This window comes from Pleurodeles waltl, chromosome 4_1, assembly GCF_031143425.1.
Source record: "Pleurodeles waltl isolate 20211129_DDA chromosome 4_1, aPleWal1.hap1.20221129, whole genome shotgun sequence".
Lineage (NCBI taxonomy): Eukaryota > Metazoa > Chordata > Amphibia > Caudata > Salamandridae > Pleurodeles > Pleurodeles waltl.
Genome location: NC_090442.1, coordinates 39,041,030 through 39,057,404, shown reverse-complemented (window position 1 = coordinate 39,057,404; position 16,375 = coordinate 39,041,030). Strand labels below are relative to the sequence as shown.

Sequence of the window (16,375 nt, the reverse complement as noted above, 5' to 3'; positions counted from 1 at the left end):
GTATTCAATAAAAGAAGAAAGGAGGATTAACGGCAAAAAAGCACAGCATAAGATATGAAACTTTGGAAATTATCTAGATATTGTTTGAAAAAACTCCTTTGATGGAAAGAAGATGAAGAACGGTATGGGATCCTGTCCTGCGCACCTGTAATTGATATGTTCCACATCCATTCATACCACCTAACCCTAAACACCCAAACATATTGCAGTCAGTGACCATGTGGCCTAATGAATAAGGTGTCTGACTTTGGATCAGAAGATTGAGGGTTCGAGTCCCTTCATGGTTGAGTCTTTTTCTCACAGCACCCAACTTATCTTTACATACAAACTGGAAACATACTCTTACAATACTCCTTTCACTCTCACTCATTAAGAAAGCCCAATGCAAACAGCACAATCAGTCACGTTATGCCTTCAGCATTGCTACTTTTCTGTCTTTCTGCCATACCAAAGTACCTCTTCATAAATGCCACGGATATGCAATACGTATACAACAATATGACATGGCACAATCATTCTGAACAGAACTGTGGGTAGATTCAGTGCAGGGAGTGTGTGCGTGCAGAAAGCAGAAACTATGCATGGGTAGAAGCTCTATGATTTTCTCCAGGAATAATGCAAATTGTCCCTCAGAAAAAGTATACTACTAGAGAAGAATCATAAAGGATTGACACAATTGCTGCCTTTGCTGTTGCCCCAGTTGTGTAATCTGTCAAGGACTGGTCTCTTGCAGATTGAGGCACCTAGTTGTAATTGTGTGATAAAAATCACCCTTACAACCATTTTTGCTATAAACTTGAGATCTTTCTGAGATTCTATCTCACAGACTTCTTATGAAAGAGGAACTCTGAAATTGTCACATTCCAATTTGTACGTCCTTAAAACTCTGCTGGTTATTCAAATGGGCAGATTGTTTTTTAAATTCCTTTCTGTCTCGAGTTGTAGTTATATTGATACAGAGGCATAATTGTTGAATGATATATATTGGTTTGATTGAAATATGTTCGTAGAGGTGGTGATAGGCTTTCTGTGTCTGTCTGAGAGCAAGGACCGGTTAACGTCTTTTTCCAAGAGCAGTTTGTTGTGAAAGGTATCAGGCAAAGGAGTATGTATTGTGATGTGGTTCTCTGACTGCTTCTGTCCACTTGCCAAAAGTTCCAAGGCCCTATGATAGCACAAAAACGGTAAGATTGAAGTGGTGGGTGCCGGAGGTTTAAAATGGTCAGTTTAATTAAAGACAGAAAAGTGAAACGAATGACTGCAGAAATACTGTATGTGGCCATGAACTGAGATGAAAGGATGATTTTGGAACTCTGTCTTGCAGATTACCCTCAATGCCGCCATGGATAGGGCACTACTCTCACAGACCAGGGTGTGTAAGTTTAAGTCTATCTGAGGTGCACACCCTGAACTAATACATTTTTGCTGAAACCTAATCATATTGTTTACTCTTCCTCGTAGCAGCTTGCCAGGGTGATAGTATATTGCAACAGAACCATTCCACTTCTTCACTGAAAAGAGTCATGCTGGTTACCCAAATGTGCAGCGTGTCATTTTAAACAACTTTCTTTATTGAAATTAAACTTGGACTCACTTGAAATATTCTCTTTCAAAATGAATGTTTTGAGCTGCTGTGAATTTTATTTCTAGAGGTGGTGACAGGCTTTCAGGTACGTGCTTAGGTCAAGGCCCTGTTCATGTCACTTGTATAAGCTAATTCAGGGAGCAAATTAGCAAGTCAAGAAATGGGAAGTCTGAACTACTGTCAAAGCAGTTTCATTCTCTTTTCAAATAATCCAAAAATACCATTGCAGCATAAAACAGAGTATTCAATAAAAGAAGAAAGGAGGATTAACGCCAAAAAAGCACAGCATAAGATATGAAACTTTGGAAATTATCTAGATATTGTTTGAAAAAACTCCTTTGATGGAAAGAAGATGAAGAACGGTATGGGATCCTGTCCTGCGCACCTGTAATTGATATGTTCCACATCCATTCATACCACCTAACCCTAAACACCCAAACATATTGCAGTCAGTGAACATGTGGCCTAGTGGATAAGGCGTCTGACTTCGGATCAGAAGATTGAGGGTTCGAGTCCCTTCATGATTGAGTCTTTTTGTCACAGCACCCAACTTATCTTTACATACAAACTGGAAATACACTCTTACAATACTCATTTCACTCTCACTCATTAAGAAAGCCCAATGCAAACTGCACAATCAGTCATGTTATGCCTTCAGCATTGCTACTTTTCTGTCTTTCTGCCATACCAAAGTACCTCTTCATAAATGCCACGGATATGCAATACGTATACAACAATATGACATGGCACAATCATTCTTAACAGAACTGTGGGTAGATTCAGTGCAGGGAGTGTGTGCGTGCAGAAAGCAGAAACTATGCATGCGTAGTAACTCTATGATTTTCTCCAGCAATAATGCAAATTGTCCCTCAGAAAAAGGATAGTACTAGAGAAGAATCATAAAGGATTGACACAATTGATGCCTTTGCTGTTGCCCCAGTTGTGTAATCTGTCAAGGACTGGTCTCTTGCAGATTGAGGCACCTAGTTGCAATTGTGTGGTAAAAATCACCCTTACAACCATTTTTGCTATAAACTTGAGATCTTTCTGAGATACTATCTCACAGACTTCTTATGAATGAGGAACTCTGAAATTGTCACATTCCAATTTGTACGTCCTTAAAACTATGCTGGTTATTCAAATGGGCAGATTGTTTTTTAAATTCCTTTCTGTCTCTAGTTGTAGTTATATTGATACAGAGGCATAATTGTTGAATGATAGATATTGGCTTGATTGAAATATGTTCGTAGAGGTGGTGATAGGCTTTCTGTGTCTGTCTGAGAGCAAGGACCGGTTAACGTCTTTTTCCAAGAGCAGTTTGTTGCGAAAGGTATCAGGCAAAGGAGTATGTATTGTGATGTGGTTCTCTGACTGCTTCTGTCCACTTGCCAAAAGTTCCAAGGCCCTATGATAGCACAAAAACCGTAAGATTGAAGTGGTGGGTGCCGGAGGTTTAAAATGGTCAGTTTAATTAAAGACAGAAAAGTGAAACGAATGACTGCAGAAATACTGTATGTGGCCATGAACTGAGATGAAAGGATGATTTTGGAACTCTGTCTTGCAGATTACCCTCAATGCCGCAATGGATAGGGCACTACTCTCACAGACCAGGGTGTGTAAGTTTAAGTCTATCTGAGGTGCACACCCTGAACTAATACATTTTTGCTGAAACCTAATCATATTGTTTACTCTTCCTCGTAGCAGCTTGACAAGGTGATAGTATATTGCAACAGAACCATTCCACTTCTTCACTGAAAAGAGTCATGCTGGTTACCCAAATGTGCAGCGTGTCATTTTATACAGCTTTCTTTATTGAAATTAAACTTGGACTCACTTGAAATATTCTCTTTCAAAATGAATGTTTTGAGCTGCTGTGAATTTTATTTCTAAAGGTGGTGACAGGCTTTCAGGTACGTGCTTAGGTCAAGGCCCTGTTCATGTCACTTGTATAAGCTAATTCAGGGAGCAAATTAGCAAGTCAAGAAATGGGAAGTCTGAACTAATGTCAAAGCAGTTTCATTCTCTTTTCAAATAATCCAAAAATACCATTGCAGCATAAAACAGAGTATTCAATAAAAGAAGAAAGGAGGATTAACGAAAAAAAGCACATCATAAGATATGAAACTTTGGAAATTATCTAGATATTATTTGAAAAAACTCCTTTGATGGAAAGAAGATGAAGAACGGTATGGGATCCTGTCCTGCGCACCTGTAATTGATATGTTCCACATCCAATAATACCACCTAACCCTAAACACCCAAACATATTCTAGTCATTGATCATGTAGCCTAATGGATAAGGCGTCTGACTTCGGGTCAGAAGATTGAGGGTTCGAGTCCCTTCGTGGTTGAGTCTTTCTCTCACAGCACCCAACTTATCTTTACATACAAACTGGGGGCACACTCTTGCAATACTCCTTTCACTCTCACTCATAAAGAAAGCCCAATGCAAACTGCACAATCAGTCACGTTATGCCTTCTGCATTGCTGCTTTTCTGTCTGTCTGCCATACCAAAGTACCTCTTTATAAATGCCACGGATATGCAATACGTATACAACAATATGACATGGCACAATCATTCTGAACAGAACTGTGGGTAGATTCAGTGCAGGGAGGGTGTGTGTGCAGAAACTATGCATGGGTAGAAGCTCTATGATTTTCTCCAGGAATAATGCAAATTGTCCCTCAGAAAAAGTATAGTACTAGAGAATAATCATAAAGGATTGACACAATTGCTGCCTTTGCTGTTGCCCAAATTGTGTAATCTATCAAGGACTGGTCTCTTGCAGATTGAGGCACCTAGTTGCAATTGTGTGGTATAAATCACCCTTACAACCATTTTTGCTATAAACTTGAGATCTTTCTGAGATACTATCTTACAGACTTCTTATGAATGAGGAACTCTGAAATTGTCACATTCCAATTTGTACGTCCTTAAAACTCTGCTGGTTATTCAAATGGGCAGATTGTTTTTAAAATTCCTTTCTGTCTCTAGTTGTAGTTATATTGATACAGAGGCATAATTGTTGAATGATAGATATTGGTTTGATTGAAATATGTTCGTAGAGGTGGTGATAGGCTTTCTGTGTCTGTCTGAGAGCAAGGACCGGTTAACGTCTTTTTCCAAGAGCAGTTTGTTGTGAAAGGTATCAGGCAAAGGAGTATGTATTGTGATGTGGTTCTCTGACTGCTTCTGTCCACTTGCCAAAAGTTCCAAGGCCCTATGATAGCAGAAAAACTGAAAGATTGAAGTGGTGGGTGCCGGAGGTTTAAAATGTTCAGTTTAATTAAAGACAGAAAAGTGAAACGAATGACTGCAGAAATACTGTATGTGGCCATGAACTGAGATGAAAGGATGATTTTGGAACTCTGTCTTGCAGATTACCCTCAATGCCGCAATGGATAGGGCACTACTCTCACAGACCAGGGTGTATAAGTTTAAGTCTATCTGAGGTGCACACCCTGAACTAATACATTTTTGCTGAAACCTAATCATATTGTTTACTCTTCCTCGTAGCAGCTTGCCAGGGTGATAGTATATTGCAACAGAACCATTCCACTTCTTCACTGAAAAGAGTCATGCTGGTTACCCAAATGTGCAGCATGTCATTTTATACAGCTTTCTTTATTGAAATTCAACTTGGACTCACTTGAAATATTCTCTTTCAAACTGAATGTTTTGAGCTGCTGTGAATTTTATTTCTAGAGGTGGTGACAGGCTTTCAGGTACGTGCTTAGGTCAAGGCCCTGTTCATGTCACTTGTATAAGCTAATTCAGGGAGCAAATTAGCAAGTCAAGAAATGGGAAGTCTGAACTACTGTCAAAGCAGTTTCATTCTCTTTTCAAATAATCCAAAAATACCATTGCAGCATAAAACAGAGTATTCTATAAAAGAAGAAAGGAGGATTAACGGCAAAAAAGCACATCATAAGATATGAAACTTTGGAAATTATCTAGATATTGTTTGAAAAAACTCCTTTGATGGAAAGAAGATGAAGAACGGTATGGGATCCTGTCCTGCGCACCTGTAATTGATATGTTCCACATCCAATCATACACCTAACCCTAAACACCCAAACATATTGCAGTCAGTCACCATGTGGCCTAATGGATAAGGTGTCTGACTTCGGATCAGAGGGTTCGAGTCCTTTCGTGGTTGAGTCTTTTTCTCACAGCACCCAACTTATCTTTACATACAAACTGGAGGCACACTCTTACAATACTCCTTTCACTCTCACTCATTAAGAAAGCCCAATGCAAACTGCACAATCAGTCACGTTATGCCTTCAGCAATGCTACTTTTCTGTCTTTCTGCCATACCAAAGTACCTCTTCATAAATGCCACGGATATGCAATACGTATACAACAATATGACATGGCACAATCATTCTTAACAGAACTGTGGGTAGATTCAGTGCAGGGAGTGTGTGCGTGCAGAAAGCAGAAACTATGCATGCGTAGAAGCTCTATGATTTTCTCCAGGAATAATGCAAATTGTCCCTCAGAAAAAGGATAGTACTAGAGAAGAATCATAAAGGATTGACACAATTGCTGCCTTTGCTGTTTCCCCAGTTGTGTAATCTGTCAAGGAGTGGTCTCTTGCAGATTGAGGCACCTAGTTGCAATTGTGTGGTAAAAATCACCCTTACAACCATTTTTGCTATAAACTTGAGATCTTTCTGAGATACTATCTCACAGACTTCTTATGAATGAGGAACTCTGAAATTGTCACATTCCAATTTGTACGTCCTTAAAACTATGCTGGTTATTCAAATGGGCAGATTGTTTTTTAAATTCCTTTCTGTCTCGAGTTGTAGTTATATTGATACAGAGGCATAATTGTTCAATGATAGATATTGGTTTGATTGAAATATGTTCGTAGAGGTGGTGATAGGCTTTCTGTGTCTGTCTGAGAGCAAGGACCGGTTAACGTCTTTTTCCAAGAGCAGTTGTTGTGAAAGGTATCAGGCAAAGGAGTATGTATTGTGATGTGGTTCTCTGACTGCTTCTGTCCACTTGCCAAAAGTTCCAAGGCCCTATGATAGCACAAAAACGGTAAGATTGAAGTGGTGGGTGCCGGAGGTTTAAAATGGTCAGTTTAATTAAAGACAGAAAAGTGAAATGAATGACTGCAGAAATACTGTATGTGGCCATGAACTGAGATGAAAGGATGATTTTGGAACTCTGTCTTGCAGATTACCCTCAATGCCGCAATGGATAGGGCACTACTCTCACAGACCAGGGTGTGTAAGTTTAAGTCTATCTGAGGTGCACACCCTGAACTAATACATTTTTGCTGAAACCTAATCATATTGTTTACTCTTCCTCGTAGCAGCTTACCAGGGTGATAGTATATTGCAACAGAACCATTCCACTTCTTCACTGAAAAGAGTCATGCTGGTTACCCAAATGTGCAGCGTGTCATTTTATGCAGCTTTCTTTATTGAAATTAAACTTGGACTCACTTGAAATATTCTCTTTCAAAATGAATGTTTTGAGCTGCTGTGAATTTTATTTCTAGAGGTGGTGACAGGCTTTCAGGTACGTGCTTAGGTCAAGGCCCTGTTCATGTCACTTGTATAAGCTAATTCAGGGAGCAAATTAGCAAGTCAAGAAATGGGAAGTCTGAACTACTGTCAAAGCAGTTTCATTCTCTTTTCAAATAATCCAAAAATACCATTGCAGCATAAAACAGAGTATTCTATCAAAGAAGAAAGGAGGATTAACGGCAAAAAAGGACATCATAAGATATGAAACTTTGGAAATTATCTAGATATTGTTTGAAAAAACTCCTTTGATGGAAAGAAGATGAAGAACGGTATGGGATCCTGTCCTGCGCACCTGTAATTGATATGTTCCACATCCAATCATACATCTAACCCTAAACACCCAAACATATTGCAGTCAGTCACCATGTGGCCTAATGGATAAGGTGTCTGACTTTGGATCAGAAGATTGAGGGTTCGAGTCCCTTCGTGGTTGAGTCTTTTTCTCACAGCACCCAACTTATCTTTACATACAAACTGGAAACACACTCTTACAATACTCCTTTCACTCTCACTCATTAAGAAAGCCCAATGCAAACTGCACAATCAGTCACGTTATGCCTTCAGCATTGCTACTTTTCTGTCTTTCTGCCATACCAAAGTACCTCTTCATAAATGCCACGGATATGCAATACGTATACAACAATATGACATGGCACAATCATTCTTAACAGAACTGTGGGTAGATTCAGTGCAGGGAGTGTGTGCGTGCAGAAAGCAGAAACTATGCATGCGTAGTAACTCTATGATTTTCTCCAGCAATAATGCAAATTGTCCCTCAGAAAAAGGATAGTACTAGAGAAGAATCATAAAGGATTGACACAATTGATGCCTTTGCTGTTGCCCCAGTTGTGTAATCTGTCAAGGACTGGTCTCTTGCAGATTGAGGCACCTAGTTGCAATTGTGTGGTAAAAATCACCCTTACAACCATTTTTGCTATAAACTTGAGATCTTTCTGAGATAATATCTCACAGACTTCTTATGAATGAGGAACTCTGAAATTGTCACATTCCAATTTGTACGCCCTTAAAACTATGCTGGTTATTCAAATGGGCAGATTGTTTTTTAAATTCCTTTCTGTCTCTAGTTGTAGTTATATTGATACAGAGGCATAATTGTTGAATGATAGATATTGGCTTGATTGAAATATGTTCATAGAGGTGGTGATAGGCTTTCTGTGTCTGTCTGAGAGCAAGGACCGGTTAACGTCTTTTTCCAAGAGCAGTTTGTTGTGAAAGGTATCAGGCAAAGGAGTATGTATTGTGATGTGGTTCTCTGACTGCTTCTGTCCACTTGCCAAAAGTTCCAAAGCACTATGATAGCACAAAAACCGTAAGATTGAAGTGGTGGGTGCCGGAGGTTTAAAATGGTCAGTTTAATTAAAGACAGAAAAGTGAAACGAATGACTGCAGAAATACTGTATGTGGCCATGAACTGAGATGAAAGGATGATTTTGGAACTCTGTCTTGCAGATTTCCCTCAATGCCGCAATGGATAGGGCACTACTCTCATAGACCAGGGTGTGTAAGTTTAAGTCTATCTGAGGTGCACACCCTGAACTAATACATTTTTGCTGAAACCTAATCATATTGTTTACTCTTCCTCGTAGCAGCTTGCCAGGGTGATAGTATATTGCAACAGAACCATTCCACTTCTTCACTGAAAAGAGTCATGCTGGTTACCCAAATGTGCACCGTGTCATTTTATACAGCTTTCTTTATTGAAATTAAACTTGGACTCACTTGAAATATTCTCTTTCAAAATGAATGTTTTGAGCTGCTGTGAATTTTATTTCTAAAGGTGGTGACAGGCTTTCAGGTACGTGCTTAGGTCAAGGCCCTGTTCGTGTCACTTGTATAAGCTAATTCAGGGAGCAAATTAGCAAGTCAAGAAATGGGAAGTCTGAACTAATGTCAAAGCAGTTTCATTCTCTTTTCAAATAATCCAAAAATACCATTGCAGCATAAAACAGAGTATTCAATAAAAGAAGAAAGGAGGATTAACGGCAAAAAAGGACATCATAAGATATGAAACTTTGGAAATTATCTAGATATTGTTTGAAAAAACTCCTTTGATGGAAAGAAGATGAAGAACGGTATGGGATTCTGTCCTGCGCACCTGTAATTGATATGTTCCCCATCCAATCATACCACCTAACCCTAAACAGCCAAACATATTGCAGTCAGTGACCATGTGGCCTACTGGATAAGGCATCTCACTTCGGATCAGAAGATTGAGGGTTCGAGTCCCTTCGTGGTTGAGTCTTTTTCTCACAGCACCCAACTTATCTTTACATACAAACTGGAGGCACACTCTTACAATACTCCTTTCACTCTCACTCATTAAGAAAGCCCAATGTAAACTGCACAATCAGTCACGTTATGCATTCAGCATTGCTACTTTTCTGTCTTTCTGCCATACCAAAGTACCTCTTCATAAATGCCACGGATATGCAATACGTATGCAACAATATGACACGGCACAATCATTCTTAACAGCACTGTGGGTAGATGCAGTGCAGGAAGTGTGCGTGCAGAAATCAGAAACTATGCATGCGTAGAAACTCTATGATTTTCTCCAGGAATAATGCAAATTGTCCCTCAGAAAAAGGATAGTACTAGAGAAGAATCATAAAGGATTGACACAATTGATGCCTTTGCTGTTGCCCCAGTTGTGTAATCTGTCAAGGACTGGTCTCTTGCAGATTGAGGCACCTAGTTGCAATTGTGTGGTAAAAATCACCCTTACAACCATTTTTGCTATAAACTTGAGATCTTTCTGAGATACTATCTCACAGACTTCTTATGAATGAGGAACTCTGAAATTGTCACATTCCAATTTGTACGTCCTTAAAACTATGCTGGTTATTCAAATGGGCAGATTGTTTTTTAAATTCCTTTCTGTCTCGAGTTGTAGTTATATTGATACAGAGGCATAATCGTTGAATGATATATATTGGTTTGATTGAAATATGTTCGTAGAGGTGGTGATAGGCTTTCTGTGTCTGTCTGAGAGCAAGGACCGGTTAACGTCTTTTTCCAAGAGCAGTTTGTTGTGAAAGGTATCAGGCAAAGGAGTATGTATTGTGATGTGGTTCTCTGACTGTTTCTGTCCACTTGCCAAAAGTTCCAAGGCCCTATGATAGCACAAAAACGGTAAGATTGAAGTGGTGGGTGCCGGAGGTTTAAAATGGTCAGTTTAATTAAAGACAGAAAAGTGAAACGAATGACTGCAGAAATACTGTATGTGGCCAAGAACTGAGATGAAAGGATGATTTTGGAACTCTGTCTTGCAGATTACCCTCAATGCCGCAATGGATAGGGCACTACTCTCACAGACCAGGGTGTGTAAGGTTAAGTCTATCTGAGGTGCACACCCTGAACTAATACATTTTTGCTGAAACCTAATCATATTGTTTACTCTTCCTCGTAGCAGCTTGACAGTTGGAAAATGGGTTATTGGTAGGGCAGGTAGGTACCTACACCTAGCAACAAGCCACAAACCTCCACAAAAGTACAGTTAGGTCTCAGTAAATTAATCCCAGCTCTACCCTTGGTAGCTTGGCATCGAGCGTCAAGGCTTAACTTAGGAGACAAAGTGTAAAGCATTCAAATATCACAAAACAGTAATTAAATAAAACACAGGAAACAGTTTAAAAATCCAAAACCAATTTATAAAAATAGCTTATATTTTTATCTTTAAAATGACACAAAAACGATTAAAATCGGTTCAGGGGAACCGGAGATATGAATTTTTAAAGTATTATTATTTTCTAGCGCATAGAAACAAAAAGCGCCAATCGGGTCATCTGGTTGCACCAGGACCGGGGCAAAGTCAAACTTTCAGGCCGACCGCGATGGAGCCCTGCTCGGCTACAAGTCGCGGGAGGCCTCGGTTAAAAAGTTACCTTCTGACTTAGTCTCTTTTTTGATGTTTTTCTTCCCCGGGACGAACCTGCCAGTTGAATCCGACCTCCTGGAGCCCTTGTCCGGATACGCGAAGTCGGTTTCCTCGGTGGTGATTTTTACCTTCGGACTTAGTCGTTTTTTCGAGATGAAAATCCTTCGACCGGGGTAAACCTGGATCTTGATCCGACGTCCGTGGAGCCCTTCTCGGATACGATGGCTGGAAGGTCCCGGTCAACTTTTTACGTTCGGACTTAGTCTTTTTTTCGGATGTTTTTCTTGACCGGGACGAACCACGAAGTCAGGCCGGGTCGCGGTTGAGGCAAGCCGGCTAGAATTTCCGCGTCGAGTCGGTCACTTTATGGAGCTTTTTTCTAAAATTTCTCCAATCTTTTCCAAACTTCTGGGGCTTCACCCAGATGTTCTTTTAAGGTTCTTTTGGGGTCCACAGCTCACCCCAAGGGTCCAGAAGTTCTGTGATGGTCCTTGGGAAGTGCGGACTTCAACTCCCAGAGTGCACCTGGCGCAAACTCCTTTTTGGCCACTGGGCAGTGGTCAGCTGGTCACTTTTTCAGGAGTTGGTGCAGGGGACTCTGGTTAGCAATTTTTCACCTGTAGCAAACAGGGAGTCCCTCCTTGAACCAGTGGAAGCCAGGCAAAGTCCTTCTTGTGGTGAAGCCCAAGTGTGCAGCTGGTGCAGTCTTTCTGAGTGCAGGGTCCAGGTGCAGGCCAGGGGTCCAGCAGGGCAGTCCTTCTTCTTCTTGTAGTTCCTTCTTCTTGAAATTTGGTGGGGATCTGAGGCGTGGGTGCAGGTCTGCCAGTTTTATCCTTGCTCCTGGGTGAAAAGCAGGGGGGCCCTGGTCCTCCAATCAGGGACAGGGTCGTCCCCCTGTGATGACCACTTCCTGGGAAGTGTGGCAAAAATCCATCCCAGAAGGCAATAGTCTCTAAAAATCCAAAATGGATGAATCTGATTTTTGGAGGAGAGATCTGGCTGAGCCCACCCACTGGTGTGGCTAAAAATCATAAACACACCCCTCTCCTGCCCTCTCCTAATCTAATCAAGGGGGCACCTAGCTGTCTGGGGTTGCAGGATGTGGGGGTGTTGCTGGGTGCTCCAGATGTCCTTCTCTGCCTTTGAAGACCAGTTTGGCAGCCCTCCCCCTTCCTGCTTCCCCATCTGCTGAGGGGAGATTCTCTCCCCCAAGCACATTCCTTTGTGTAAAGCCAGGCCACTTCACACCTCATTAAAGTGGCCTGGCAGAAGCTGCTGCAGGCTGGCCAATCAGAGCACAGCAGCAAAAACAATGCAGAGCTGAAATTGGCAACTTTTTAGGTAAAGTCTAAACTTTTTACCTGCACTAGTTATATTAAATCCAACAACTGGAAGTTGTGGGATTTATTATAACAATCAATTTGATACCAAATTCTTGGTATGTAACATTTAAGGAGACTTTAAAATTTAAAATAAAGTCTGCCCATTCTAGCCTATGAAGGCCATTTACTTCAATGAGGGAAAAACGAATTTGGCTGTTTTTACCTCACCAGGGCTTATAAATCTATTTTTATAAAGTCCCTGCTTATAGTTACATGGCACCCAGCCCTAGGGGCACATAGGGCACACCTTAGGGGTGACTTATATGTAAAAATAAGGTAGTTTAAAACTTTGGAAGTACCTTTAATTCCAAAGTCGAATTTGCATATAACTTTAATTTAAAAGCAGCCAGCAAGGCAGGCTTGCTTTTAAAATGACACTGGGCACCTCAGCAATGCACCTAGGTGTGCACCACCTATGCTGTGGTCCCTAAACCTACATGCCCTACCATATACTAGGGACTTATAGGTAGGTTAACTTAGCCAATTATAATTAGCCTAATTTGCATATCCATTTTACACAGAGCACTGGCCCTGGGACTGGTAAGCAGTACCCAGGGCACAGCCAAGAGTCAGTAACCACCAGTACCTATCCAGAAAGAGTGGGGGTGATCAGGCAAAAAAAAAGGACTTTCCTACACTGCCCCCCCCCCAGATGAAAGGTGATGGGTACTAACCTACACCCTGGTAGTCCTCATCAGCTAAGTGGAAAAACCTGGAAAGGCCATCTGCATTGGCATGAGCAGTCCCAGGTCTGTGCTCCACTGTGAAGTCCATCCCCTGTAGGGAAATGGACCACCTTAACAGTTTTGGGTTCTCCCCCCTCATCTGCATCAACCATCTGAGAGGTCTGTGGTCAGTTTGTACACGGAAGTGAGTGCCAAACAAGTAAGGCCTCAACTTCTTCAGGGACCAAACCACAGCAAAGGCCTCCCTCTCAATGGCACTCCATTTTTTCTCTCTGGGGAGTAGTCGCCTGCTGATGAAGGCAACTGGGTGATCATGGCCCTCTTCATTAACTTGTGCTAACACTGCCCCAATCCCTTCCTCTGAAGCATCTGTTTGCACTACAAATTCCTTGCTATAGTCAGGGGCCAGTAACACTGGTGCTGAACACATAGCCTGTTTTAGGGTGTCAAAAGCTTTCTGACACTCTGGGGTCCAAATGACCTTCTTGGGTTGTTTCTTGGAGGTAAGCTCAGTCAGAGGGGCCACTATGGTCCCAAAATTCTGAACAAACCTCCTGTAATACCCAGTCAGGCCAAGAAAGGCCCTGACCTGAGTCTGGGTTTTTGGAGCCTCCCAATCCAGGATAGTCTGGATCTTGGGCTGGAGAGGTTGTACATGGCCTCCACCAACAAGGTGGCCCAGGTACACAACAGAACTTTGCCCTATCTGGCACTTGCTTGCCTTGATAGTCAGGCCTGCTTGAAGCAGGGCCTGAAGCACTTCCTTCAGGTGGACCAGGTGGTCCCTCCAGGTGGAACTAAATACAGCTATATCATCCAGATAAGCTGCACTAAAAGATTCCAACCCAGATAGGACTCTATTCACCAACCGTTGGAAGGTGGCAGGAGCATTTTTCATCCCAAAGGGCATCACCTTGAACTGAAAGTGGCCCTCTGGTGTGGAAAATGCTGACCTCTCCTTAGCTCTTGGACTTAAGGCAATCTGCCAATATCCTGAGGTCAGATCGAATGTGCTCAGGAATTTGGCAGCCCCCAACCTGTCAATGAGCTCATCAGCTCTAGGTATGGGGTGAGCATCAGTCCTAGTGACTGCATTTAGACCTCTGTAGTCCACACAGAATCTTAATTCTTTCTTCCCACCTTGGGGATTAGCTTTGGGTACCAGTACCACTGGACTGGACCAAGGACTATCAGAGGGCTCAATTACCTTCAGGTCCAACATCTTAGCCACTTCAGCTTTGATGTTGGCCTTGACCTGGTCAGACAGCCTGTACAGCTTGTTCTTGACAGGCAAGCTGTCACCAGTGTCAACATCATGGACACACCAATTGGTGAGTCCAGGGGTCAGGGAGAACAGACTAGCAAACTGTCCCAAGACTTGCTTACAGTCTTGTTGTTGCTGATCTGTCAGTTTGGGAGAGAGTACCACTCCCTCCACTGACCCATCTTTTTCCTTTGAGGACAGGAGGTCTGGCAGAGGTTCACCCTCCTCCTCCTTCCCTTCATCAGTGACCATCAGCATGGTCATGTCTGCCCTGTCCTGGTGGGGTTTCATCCTATTAACATGCAGGATCCTGTGAGGATTCCTGGGGGTGCCAAGGTCCACCAAGTAGGTGACCTCACCTTTTTTCTCTAGGATTGGATAGGGCCCAGTCCATTTGGCCTGTAGTGCCCTAGGAGCCATGGGCTCCAAAACCCACACCAGCTGTCCTGGGTGATACTCAGGCATGGTAGCCTTTTGATCATGCCAGAGCTTCATGAGCTCCTGACTGGCCTCCAGGTTCCTGCTTGCCTTCTTCATATACTCAGCCATGCGAGACCGCAGGCCTAGTACATAATCCAGCACATTCTCCTTGGCTTCCTTGAGAGGCTTTTCCCAAGACTCTCTCACCAAGCACAATGGGCCTCTTACAGGGTGCCCAAACAGTAACTCAAAGGGGCTGAATCCAACCCCCTTCTGTGGCACCTCCCTGTAGGCAAACAGCAGGCATGGGAGGAGGACATCCCATCTCCTCCTGAGTTTGTCAGACAAACCCATGATCATGCCCTTCAGGGTCTTATTGAATCTTTCCACCAGACCATTGGTCTGTGGATGGTAGGGTGTGCTGAACTTATAAGTAACACCACACTCCTCCCACATGGCTTTCAGATAGGCTGACATAAAGTTTGTGCCCCTATCTGAGACCACCTCCTTTGGGAATCCCACTCTGGTGAACACACCAAGTAGGGCCCTAGCCACTGTGGGTGCAGTGATTGTCCGGAGGGGTATTGCCTCAGGGTACCTGGTGGCATGGTCCACTACCACCACAATGTACCTGTTACCTGAAGCAGTTGGTGGGTCTAGGGGACCAACAATGTCAATCCCCACCCTCTCAAAGGGAGTCCCAACCACTGGCAGTGGAATTAAGGGAGCCTTTGGCTTGCCCCCTGTCTTGCCACTGGCTTGACAGGTGACACAGGAGCTGCAAAACTCCCTGACTTTTTCTGACATTTCAGGCCAAAAAAAATGGTTGACCAGCCTGTTCCAGGTCTTGTTCTGTCCCAAATGACCAGCTAAGGGGATATCATGGCTTAAGGTAAGGAGGAATTCTCTATACTTTTGGGGGACCACTACTCTCCTAGTAGCCCCTTCTTTGAGGGTCCTAGCCTCAGTGTAGAGAACTCCATCCTCCCAGTAAACCTTGTGGGTACCACTGGTATCCCCTTGTTCTTGCCTGGCAGCAGTCTGTCTCAGGCCCTCAAGAGTGGGACACTCTCTTTGTCCCTGGCACAAATCTTCTCTGGTGGGCCCACCTGCCCCTTGCAGTTCTGCCAAGTCAGGCAGAGTTTGCAGGGAAGGTGTCCCTCCCTCAGAGTTCAGATCCTCCCCCTCAGGGTTGGATTCTTCCTGACCCTCTGTACTTGTTGGGGCTGGTAAGCCAGACCCAGTGCCCTTTCTCTTCTTCTTGGAGGCTTGGCCCATTGTTCCAGGGTCCAAGTGTCCAGCATTTCCCTGTTGTGCTGCCTGTGACCTGGTCACAGCACACACCCATTCAGGGAGATCCAGCATCTTTGCATGGACCCTTCTCTCCACTTCTGACCATTCAGATGCTTCAAGATCATTTCCCAGCAGACACTCTACTGGGAGGGCAGGAGCTACAGCTACTTTTTTAGGGCCAGTCACACCTCCCCATTCCAGACTCACCATAGCCATGGGATGGAGTTTGGTTCTGGTATCTGCATAAGTCACCTGGTGGAAGACACCAGGTAAGACCTGCTCTGGAGAAACCAGCT

The 16,375-nt window shown here is 42.9% G+C and overlaps 1 non-coding gene across 1 annotated transcript; it reads left to right on the top strand.

The window, feature by feature from the left end:
- The first annotated feature begins 2,039 nt into the window (after window positions 1-2,039).
- On the top strand, window positions 2,040-2,112 carry TRNAR-UCG (transfer RNA arginine (anticodon UCG)). The gene has a single exon. It is a non-coding gene; the product is annotated as a tRNA-Arg (tRNA).
- Window positions 2,113-16,375: the final 14,263 nt, after the last annotated feature.